Here is a 10,494-nt window from a genome sequence, read left to right as displayed (position 1 = left end):
CTTGCCAATATATCCTACAAACACTGTCTTCTCCGGCATTACCATTGTACTGTACACACCCGTAGCAAAATATTTTCGAAAAGGTTTTGCAACAAAGAGAGTTTCTATTGGAGGAAAATCCAGGAAGGTCCCGCCCTGTTTCGTTCCGTTTGCTTCTGTTTGGTTTCCAGTGAATACACCCCTGCTGAACACAGCTCAAGATGACCAAATCTGTCAAACTTCAACAGCAAAAAGCTAGGGATGCTCCTCCTTTTCACCACCCGACAGAGAAGAGAAGAAATGGCGATGCTAGGGTCTTTTAGCTCCGCACAGAATAAAAAATGTTTCTGGGGGCGACAGGGACGACAGCCCTCGTATGTCCGGTTTGTCTCGAGATTTTCGATAGCCCTGTTACAACACAATGTGGACATACGTGAGTATCTTTACACTCTTTACACAAATATCAAATTTTGTCTGTGAACGTAGCTAGCTAGACATCATCCAAGTTCAAGCTAACGAGCTTGTCTGGCGTCAACCAGCAAGATACCTGTGTTGTGAGCTGGCTAGCTAAGGGATTGAACATGTATGTGATCCGGCAAGCTAATTTACTGACAGGAAATCATATTTAACTTGCCATTTAATGTTTCCTTTTGGCTTTCAATGTTATATGTTGGTAATATATTTGCATGTTCATAAATCTATGCTTTACTTTCAGTTTTGTTTACATCAAGAAATGGGCTTCAATTGAATTGTGGCCTTTGTAGTTAAATTATATTAGAAATGCATTCTGTAGATATGTAAAGAACTACAACGCCCAATGTCCTCCAGCGGACAGGTCTTTCGTTTGTATCAGGAAGTGAATTTATCAACAAAACACATTCTACTCGTACCGTCCTCTAATTTCACAGAGTGAAGAAAGCAATTGTCAGTGAGGAACATAGTGGTTGAATAATCAACAGCAAAGTTTGGTTTTGTCATACCAGACGTCTAAGTTTCGTTTTCCTTCTGTAATACGATGGCTCTATGTTTGCTTTCATTTTAGCCTATGAATGACTTGCAACATCTCGATCTCCTTTCCCTTCTCCTCCACCCAGGTTTTGTCAAAGTTGTCTGCAGGAGTGCCTGCGGCCCCAGAAGCCAGTGTGTGCCGTGTGTAGGGCACCATTGGGCCACTGGGCCAAAGCCACTGACCTAGAGGCCCTCATACACACCTCAATGGCGGCCTGCAAGGGCTGTGGAGCACAGGTGTGTGTGTCCAGCAGTCTGTCAGTTTGTAAAACAATGTGAATAGTCAAAGGAATTAAGATAAGTGAGTGAATGCTCTATTATAAATGTGGATAAGTCTGTCTATGTTTTTAAAAAAGTGCACTACCATTAGCATTGATGCCTTGTGTTTTCTCGACATTCAGCAGGTGGGTCTATCCCAGATGAGAGGCCACACGGCAGCATGCTCCAAGTACCAGGAGTATATTGAGGAGGGGGTCAGGACCACTGCCCAGACCCAGCCTAACATTATTGGGTGAGAAGTGGAGGATGGTGGTACAGCAGCTTTGATATGCTGTGCAATTATCCATATATGGTCATAGTGTAATATTCTCTGCCTCTCAGTATGTGTTAATCAACCCATCTTTATAGGTTCTCAACTTTGTAATGGCTCTCAATATCCTAATGTATTTATTGACTGGTGGCTTTGACTTTTGCATAAACGCTGTGATTGGGTTTCATGGAAATAACACAAACCCAGAGGGATCATGGTTATATAATATATACAAAAGAGCCCTAAACATATCCAGTGACATGTCCTCATTCCACTTCTCCTCTGTCTCCCCAGCCCTATACCGAACCGCTTCACTTTCTCATGCCCCTACTGTAACTACCAGAACCTGGACCAGGACGGCCTGGTGGAGCACTGCACTTCCAGCATGCCCGGGACACGCGCCCGGTGGTAAGGGTCTTCAGTGAAACATGACTCACCCCTGGCAATTAGTTTCCCTCAAGCATTTTTCATTGATTGTTTGAAACGTGAGGACAAAGATGGTGTGTTACTGTTAGCTATGTCTATGATGGCTTGACTCAGCCAGTAACATGAGATGCAGAGAGGGGGAGAATAAGCATGAGCTTGACAGAAAGTCAGGAGCGAGGGAGAAAGTAAGAAGGGAAATTAAATGGGGATGGCTTGTAAAATCCGGTACTAAGGGCCCTGTGAGAGAGTGTGAAAGAGTCTATTGCGCTGCTTCACTATGCTCATCCGTCATTCTGTACCTGCCAGAGTGTCATGGTCATAGATAGCGGCTTCCAAGAAACACGGAGTGAGGTGGTGGAGGTTGGGGCATGAGAATGTCTAGTTCTGTAACGGTGTTTCCGTTAGCCGGTAATTGACCCATTAGCTGGTAATTGATGGTTTTGTGGCTGATAAAAATACATAACTTATAAAGGTGTCAACTGGTACCGGCCCGTGACCGACTGAGAAGTGTTCAAGTATTTGTATATATTCATGGCATATCATCCCATCGTCAGGTTAATCATCTTGGGCTGACTCAAACCAGGAACCTGTACAGCCATATACAGTGGTTGATTAAATCCCCCCCATCAATACCCCATAATGACAAAGCAAAAACAGATTTAAAAAAAAAAATCCCTTGCAAATGCATAAAAAAACAATTAACGGAAATATCACATTTTCGCAAATATTCAGACATTTTACTCAGTACTTTGTTGAAGCACCTTTGGCAGCGATTACAGCCTCAAGTCTTCTTGGGTGTGACTGTAAACTTGGCACCTGTATTTGGGAGTTTCTCCCATTCTTCTTTGCAGATCCTCTCAAGCTCTGTCAGGTTGGATGAGGAGTGTTGCTGCACAACTATTTTCAGGTAGCTCCAGAGATGTTCCATCAGGTTCAAGTCCGGGCTCTGGCATGGCCACTCAAAGACATTGAGACTTGTCCCAAAGTCTTGTCTTGGCTGTGTACTTAGGACCGTTGTCCTGTTGGAAGGTGAACCTTTGCCCCAGTCTGAGGTTTTGAGCGCTCTGGAGCGGGTTTCATCAAGGATCTCGCTGTACTTTGCTCCGTTCATTTTCTCTCAATCCTGACTAGTCGACCACTCCCTACCGCTGAAAAACATCCCCACAGCATGATGCTGCCACCACTATACTTAACCTTAGGGATGGTCCAAGGTATATATATATATAGGCCTGATTTGTTGGAGTGCTGCAGATGTAACAGTATAGACTTTGCGTCCGTCCCCATCGCCCCGACCTGGGCGCGAACCAGGGACGCTCTGCACACATTAACAGTCACCCTCGAAGCATCGTTACCCATCGCTCCACAAAAGCCGTGGCCCTTGCAGAGCAAGGGAACCACTACTTCAAGGTCTCAGAGCGAGTGACGTCACCGATTGAAAGGCTACCAACGCGCACCACCGCTAACTAGCTAGCCATTTCACATCGGCTACACAGACATGGTTGTCGTTCTGGAAGGTTCTCCCATCTCCACAGAGGAACTCAGTCACTCTGTCAGAGTGACTCTCTGGTTCTTGGTCACCTCCCTGACCAAGGATGATCAATGGAAATAGGATGCATCTGAGCTCAGTTTCGGGTCTCATTACTTATGTAAATAAGGAAGTTTATTTTTAAATAACCTGTTTTCACTTTTTCATGATGGGGTATTGTGTGTAGATTAATAAACTATTAATTTAATACATTTTAGAATAAGGCTGTAATGTAACAAAATGTGGAAAAGTCAAGGGGTCTGAATACTTTCCAAATGCACCGTATCCAATATAGTCTTAAATCAATTTATCCATTGAACAAATGTTTAATACGATGGCTAAATACACCTTCTAACACTAGATAACTAATTAAACATTGCTATAACTTACTCAATAACACTGATTATTTTACCAGACTCTCAACATTTTCCTTTCTTTCTCTACCAACCACCTTGATTCAGTCTTATGTAGCAACATTTGAAATTGTGTTTTTTACATTGGATAAAAGTAGAGACTCCGAGCTAGAACATGGTATATCATACACTGCAGTTGAGGAACAATGGGAAAGTTATTCTGCGTTGAACACTAATAAACTTTTGATAAACTCACTTTTGAGTAAATGGCCTTTCAATGTTTTGGTACGCCTACTGGAGAGTTCTTCTTTGTCGACACCCATTCAGTATCATTCACACCCTTTTAAGCCTTAGCCCCACCCATCTCTTTTAAGGATTCACATGTGAGGTCATGTGCTAAACAGAGTATTTTTGTAAATAACCAAAGATTTCAAGACTAAAAGTGGTAAGTAGTAGCCTACAACAAGGAAGAACACCAGGTAAAAATACACTATCTGGTCCTTAGCCTATATCCTAATCTGACCTTTGCGCCGGTTCTGTTGTTCTGGTAAACACACAGTATATGAAATAACATCTAAGTGTATTTGTCACATGCACAGGATACAGAAGGTGTGAACGGTGAAATGGTTGATATCAAAAACAAAGTGTCCAGATAAAAATATTTAATAATTATTAGATGACGCTTGTCTGACACATGTTCATGAAATACAATAGATTACCGTATTCACACCTGGCTAATTTAATCATCTGGCAAAGTGGAGTCTCTTGTTCAGGTAGGTAAACAATGAACCGGCATAATCCCAACTCCTACTCCTACCAATACAAACATTGTCATGTCTTTAGCTTTAGTATTAATCTGCAGGCAGCTATCACTATTTTCCAACTGATCTGTCAATAGCGCTTGCTAAATTCATGGCATCAATGTTGTTGAGAAAATAAACAAAACTTTTGTAGTTCTCGATGGCTATTGTGATATCTTTCAAAACAATGTGTTTGAAAGGAAAATAAACACATACTGACAGAAGCTACATGGCAGACCAATCCAAATTCATCTTCCGGTCTTTTTCCGTGTCTAAACCAACTAGGCTCGTAATTTAATAATTGTATTTGTATTTACGGATGGAATACACGTTTGTTATTAAAGCATTTCTGCACTCTGTATTCTGTCACTCAGCGGCTTCATCACAGGAAACCCATCTTTTATGTTCTGGGTTTTTCTAGGGTCGCACAGCAAGATATTTACCAGACTGGAATGTCTTGTGTCAACTTGAGCTAGCAAACGTTAGCTAGCGAGGTTAGCTAAGAGAACTTGCAGTAATTAAATTGGCTACCAATAAAGATACTTATATACAAGTCCAGGTGCCTACCCAACAGTTGCTTAAAATGATATTCCACTTCACAGCTGCTTCAAGAAAACTATTTACTCAAATAGTCAGCCTGAAACTTATCATTTGAATCTACAGTGTGCTTAAGTTATTACTGTAAAGAACGTGTTATACAGAGTAATTTTTACAAGAGGCTTCCAATTACAGTTAATACCAGTATTTTCCTACATTTTACCCATAATACCGTGCACTCTACAGAATTTATGTTAGCGTACCTGAAGACGTCATGATTATTACCCCTGTTAATTGAGTGGCCATTGTTTTGCAAACTCAGCCATAACGTCCTGTAGCAGTAGGCCTAACAGTGGGAACATGGCTAAAACTGGAAAATACAAAATATAATTTCATGGGGCCCCTTAGTAGTTTATTTACCATTATTTGACAAGGTACGGTATATTGAGAAAAACATCTCTTGAAACTGTACAACTGTTCTGCCTGCGGCTATGGAATCCTGACCTGCTCACCTGACGGGCTACCTGTCCCAGTGCTACCTGTTCAACTCTCTAGAGACAGCAGGAGTGGTAGAGATACTCTTAATGATCGGCTATGGAATCCTGACCTGTTCACCTGACGGGCTACCTGTCCCAGTGCTACCTGTTCAACTCTCTAGAGACAGCAGGAGTGGTAGAGATACTCTTAATGATCGGCTATGGAACCCTGACCTGCTCACCTGACGGGCTACCTGTCCCAGTGCTACCTGTTCAACTCTCTAGAGACAGCAGGAGCGGTAGAGATACTCTTAATGATCGGCTATGGAACCCTGACCTGCTCACCTGACGGGCTACCTGTCCCAGTGCTACCTGTTCAACTCTCTAGAGACAGCAGGAGTGGTAGAGATACTCTTAATGATCGGCTATGGAATCTGACCTGCTCACCTGACGTGCTACCTGTCCCAGTGCTACCTGTTCAACTCTCTAGAGACAGCTTGGGAGCGGTAGAGATACTCTTAATGATCGGCTATGGAATCCTGACCTGCTCACCTGACGGGCTACCTGTCCCAGTGCTACCTGTTCAACTCTCTAGAGACAGCAGGAGTGGTAGAGATACTCTTAATGATCCGGCTATGGAACCCTGACCTGCTCACCTGACGGGCTACCTGTCCCAGTGCTACCTGTTCAACTCTCTAGAGACAGCAGGAGCGGTAGAGATACTCTTAATGATCGGCTATGGAACCCTGACCTGCTCACCTGACGGGCTACCTGTCCCAGTGCTACCTGTTCAACTCTCTAGAGACAGCAGGAGTGGTAGAGATACTCTTAATGATCGGCTATGGAACCCTGACCTGTTCACCTGACGGGCTACCTGTCCCAGACCTGCTGTTTTCAACTCTCTAGAGACAGCAGGAGCGGTAGAGATACTCTTAATGATCGGCTATGGAATCCTGACCTGCTCACCTGACGTGCTACCTGTCCCAGACCTGCTGTTTTCAACTCTCTAGAGACAGCAGGAGTGGTAGAGATACTCTTAATGATCGGCTATGGAACCCTGACCTGTTCACCTGACAGGCTACCTGTCCCAGTGCTACCTGTTCAACTCTCTAGAGACAGCAGGAGTGGTAGAGATACTCTTAATGATCGGCTATGGAATCCTGACCTGCTCACCTGACGGGCTACCTGTCCCAGTGCTACCTGTTCAACTCTCTAGAGACAGCAGGAGTGGTGGAGATACTCTTAATGATCGGCTATGGAATCCTGACCTGCTCACCTGACGGGCTACCTGTCCCAGTGCTACCTGTTCAACTCTCTAGAGACAGCAGGAGTGGTAGAGATACTCTTAATGATCGGCTATGGAATCCTGGCCTGTTCACCTGACGGGCTACCTGTCCCAGACCTGCTGTTTTCAACTCTCTAGAGACAGCAGGAGTGGTAGAGATACTCTTAATGATCGGCTATGGAATCCTGGCCTGTTCACCTGACGGGCTACCTGTCCCAGACCTGCTGTTTTCAACTCTCTAGAGACAGCAGGAGTGGTAGAGATACTCTTAATGATCGGCTATGGAATCCTGACCTGCTCACCTGACGGGCTACCTGTCCCAGTGCTACCTGTTCAACTCTCTAGAGACAGCAGGAGTGGTAGAGATACTCTTAATGATCGGCTATGGAACCCTGACCTGCTCACCTGACGGGCTACCTGTCCCAGTGCTACCTGTTCAACTCTCTAGAGACAGCAGGAGTGGTAGAGATACTCTTAATGATCGGCTATGGAATCCTGACCTGCTCACCTGACAGGCTACCTGTCCCAGTGCTACCTGTTCAACTCTCTAGAGACAGCAGGAGTGGTAGAGATACTCTTAATGATCGGCTATGGAATCCTGACCTGCTCACCTGACGGGCTACCTGTCCCAGTGCTACCTGTTCAACTCTCTAGAGACGGCAGGAGTGGTAGAGATACTCTTAATGATCGGCTATGGAATCCTGACCTGCTCACCTGACGGGCTACCTGTCCCAGTGCTACCTGTTCAACTCTCTAGAGACAGCAGGAGTGGTAGAGATACTCTTAATGATCGGCTATGGAATCCTGGCCTGCTCACCTGACGTGCTACCTGTCCCAGTGCTACCTGTTCAACTCTCTAGAGACAGCAGGAGTGGTAGAGATACTCTTAATGATCGGCTATGGAATCCTGACCTGCTCACCTGACGGGCTACCTGTCCCAGTGCTACCTGTTCAACTCTCTAGAGACAGCAGGAGTGGTAGAGATACTCTTAATGATCGGCTATGGAATCCTGACCTGCTCACCTGACGGGCTACCTGTCCCAGTGCTACCTGTTCAACTCTCTAGAGACAGCAGGAGTGGTAGAGATACTCTTAATGATCGGCTATGGAATCCTGGCCTGCTCACCTGACGGGCTACCTGTCCCAGTGCTACCTGTTCAACTCTCTAGAGACCGCAGGAGTGGTAGAGATACTCTTAATGATCGGCTATGGAACCCTGACCTGCTCACCTGACGTGCTACCTGTCCCAGTGCTACCTGTTCAACTCTCTAGAGACAGCAGGAGTGGTAGAGATACTCTTAATGATCGGCTATGGAACCCTGACCTGCTCACCTGACGGGCTACCTGTCCCAGACCTGCTGTTTTCAACTCTCTAGAGACAGCAGGAGTGGTAGAGATACTCTTAATGATCGGCTATGGAACCCTGACCTGTTCACCTGACGGGCTACCTGTCCCAGTGCTACCTGTTCAACTCTCTAGAGACAGCAGGAGCGGTAGAGATACTCTTAATGATCGGCTATGGAATCCTGGCCTGCTCACCTGACGGGCTACCTGTCCCAGTGCTACCTGTTCAACTCTCTAGAGACAGCAGGAGCGGTAGAGATACTCTTAATGATCGGCTATGGAATCCTGGCCTGCTCACCTGACGGGCTACCTGTCCCAGTGCTACCTGTTCAACTCTCTAGAGACAGCAGGAGTGGTAGAGATACTCTTAATGATCGGCTATGGAACCCTGACCTGTTCACCTGACGGGCTACCTGTCCCAGTGCTACCTGTTCAACTCTCTAGAGACAGCAGGAGTGGTAGAGATACTCTTAATGATCGGCTATGGAACCCTGACCTGTTCACCGGACATGCTACCTGTCCCAGACCTGTGGTTTTCAACTCTCTAGAGACAGCAGGAGCGGTAGAGATACTCTTAATGATCGGCTATGAAAAGCCAACTGACATTTACTCCTGAGGTGCTGACTTGCTGCACCCTCGACAACTACTGTGATTATTATTATTTGACCATGCAGGTCATTTATGAACATTTGAACATCTTGGCCATGTTCTGTTTTATAATCTCCACCCAGCACAGCCAGAAGAGGACTGGCCACCCCTCATAGCCTGGTTCCTCTCTAGGTTTCTTCCTAGGTTTTGGCCTTTCTAGGGAGTTTTTCCTAGCCACCGTGCTTCAACACCTGCATTGCTTGCTGTTTGGGGTTTTAGGCTGGGTTTCTGTACAGCACTTTGAGATATTAGCTGATGTACGAAGGGCTATATAAATAAATTTGATTTGATCTTGTACACCAAGGACCCAGGAAAGAGTTGCATGTTAGAGGATAAGAGTAGATATTTAAAAGCTAGAAATAATGAATTGTTTGCGGCGTTTAATTTTTGTATTTTTGCTAAAAGAGGTTGGAGACCCCTGCTCTAATCTAATGCCTGGTTGAGTAGCTATCGTACATGTTAAAAACAGTGCAAATCAAACTAGCTAGCTACTGTACCAAGGCTGAACGCACAGACAAGAAAACATTAGGTGACAGGATAGAGGGAGACGTGCAAGAAACCAACGTGGTCTAAGAACACTAGGGAGGATCATGTTACAGAATGTGGTAATGTAAAGCAAACCTAGCGTCCCCTTCTGTATGTGGCTATTCAGGGGTCTAAGAACACTGTAGAGAGGATCATGTTACAGAATGTGACTTAAATGTAAATGTGGTAATGTAAAACAAACCTAGCGTCCCCTTCTGTATGTGGCTATTCAGGGGTCTAAGAACACTGTAGAGAGGATCATGTTACAGAATGTGTGTGTTACTCCAAAAACAGGCATAGCGCTACGCACCTTTTAGATTTCATGAGACCGCATTCAAAAGCGTTTCTATTGGGATAAGGCCAGTGACAATCTGGCCGGACATTTGACAGCGTGAGTGTGCATGTTTATTGCTGCTTTAACACAGTGTGTGATGTTTTGTCTATTACTGCTTTATGTTACATGTGAAGTCAAGCTAAGTCCCATCTGTGTCCAGAGATGAACTATTATATTCTGTTGTCTTGCAGGTGTGTCCTATCTGTGCCTCTATGCCTTGGGGACCCTCTAACTACAGAAGCGCTGGACTTTCCAGCACCTAAAGATTAGACACACCTTCTCTTATGACACCTTTGTGGTAAGTGGGCCTTAAGACACACTGGTCACAATTCAGTTATTGTTTTCGGGACCTCCTGTAAAGAAAATCTTTTATTAATGCCTTGCTTTTCCTTCTTTCTCCAGGACTACTCCACAGACGAACACACTATGATCCAGGAGGCTCTACAACGCCCTCATGGAGAACTGAGGTGGTGTCTGCCTTGAGGAAGGAGGAAAAGGTGGCTTTTGAGGGAACATATAATTGCACTGCACCATCATTGAACTGGGCTAGTGGTGTAACCATAGGAAAAAAGAATAGTAAGGTTGCATAACCAGGAAGCTTTGAGGCCTACCAAGCAACCTCTTATCACTTTACAATTATCATTCCAACATAAATAAAACAATACAAGTTAAACAGTTTATGTGCTTTCTGGTATAGAAGTGGAGTGATGTCCCTGTGTCTCTCT

At 44.8% G+C, this 10,494-nt stretch overlaps 1 pseudogene; it reads left to right on the top strand.

Annotated features, from left to right (window-relative positions):
- Positions 1 to 279: 279 nt before the first annotated feature.
- LOC135535244 (E3 ubiquitin-protein ligase RNF114-like) lies at positions 280 to 10,267 on the top strand (annotated as a pseudogene).
- Positions 10,268 to 10,494: the final 227 nt, after the last annotated feature.

This window comes from Oncorhynchus masou, unplaced genomic scaffold, assembly GCF_036934945.1.
Source record: "Oncorhynchus masou masou isolate Uvic2021 unplaced genomic scaffold, UVic_Omas_1.1 unplaced_scaffold_4644, whole genome shotgun sequence".
NCBI lineage: Eukaryota > Metazoa > Chordata > Actinopteri > Salmoniformes > Salmonidae > Oncorhynchus > Oncorhynchus masou.
Note: the sequence above shows the minus strand (reverse complement) of the source record. Positions and strands in the feature narration are given on the sequence as shown.